Below are 342 nucleotides of genomic sequence, written 5' to 3' on the forward strand. Positions count from 1 at the left end.
GTCACTAACTTTTATGTTCATTCTTGCATTTTGTAATTCGTGAGACATTACACTACTACCGCCGACTTTTCCTCCTCGTGTACTATGCAGTATTAGAAAAAACGTACTGCTATTTTCTTCTATTCTTTCCTCCTTCAGTATCTTCTAAACTGACGAATGACCTTCTGCAAAAGTGCAGATTTCTCCTACTGATACCGCCCATTGCTGTGTTAAGAGCACCTGTCTCATTACTGTTCAAAAGGCATTGGTTAAGGTCAGGTTGGTCCTAGAACCGGTGAGAGATCGAAAAAAAAAGAAGAAAAAAAGACGTAGAAAAAATATTACAGGAAGAGAGGTGAATGT

General features: G+C 38.6%; 1 long non-coding RNA gene across 1 annotated transcript in view; it reads left to right on the forward strand.

Moving 5' to 3' along the window:
• Nucleotides 1-309, forward strand: part of LOC119593468 — a 5011-nt gene extending 4702 nt beyond the window's left edge. Inside the window, exon 2 of the long non-coding RNA XR_005230548.1 lies at nt 254-309. This is a non-coding gene — a long non-coding RNA (uncharacterized LOC119593468). The remainder of the gene's footprint in view (nt 1-253) is intronic.
• The last annotated feature ends 33 nt before the right edge of the window (nt 310-342 follow it).

Source organism: Penaeus monodon, chromosome 32 (assembly GCF_015228065.2).
Source record: "Penaeus monodon isolate SGIC_2016 chromosome 32, NSTDA_Pmon_1, whole genome shotgun sequence".
NCBI classification, from domain to species: domain Eukaryota; kingdom Metazoa; phylum Arthropoda; class Malacostraca; order Decapoda; family Penaeidae; genus Penaeus; species Penaeus monodon.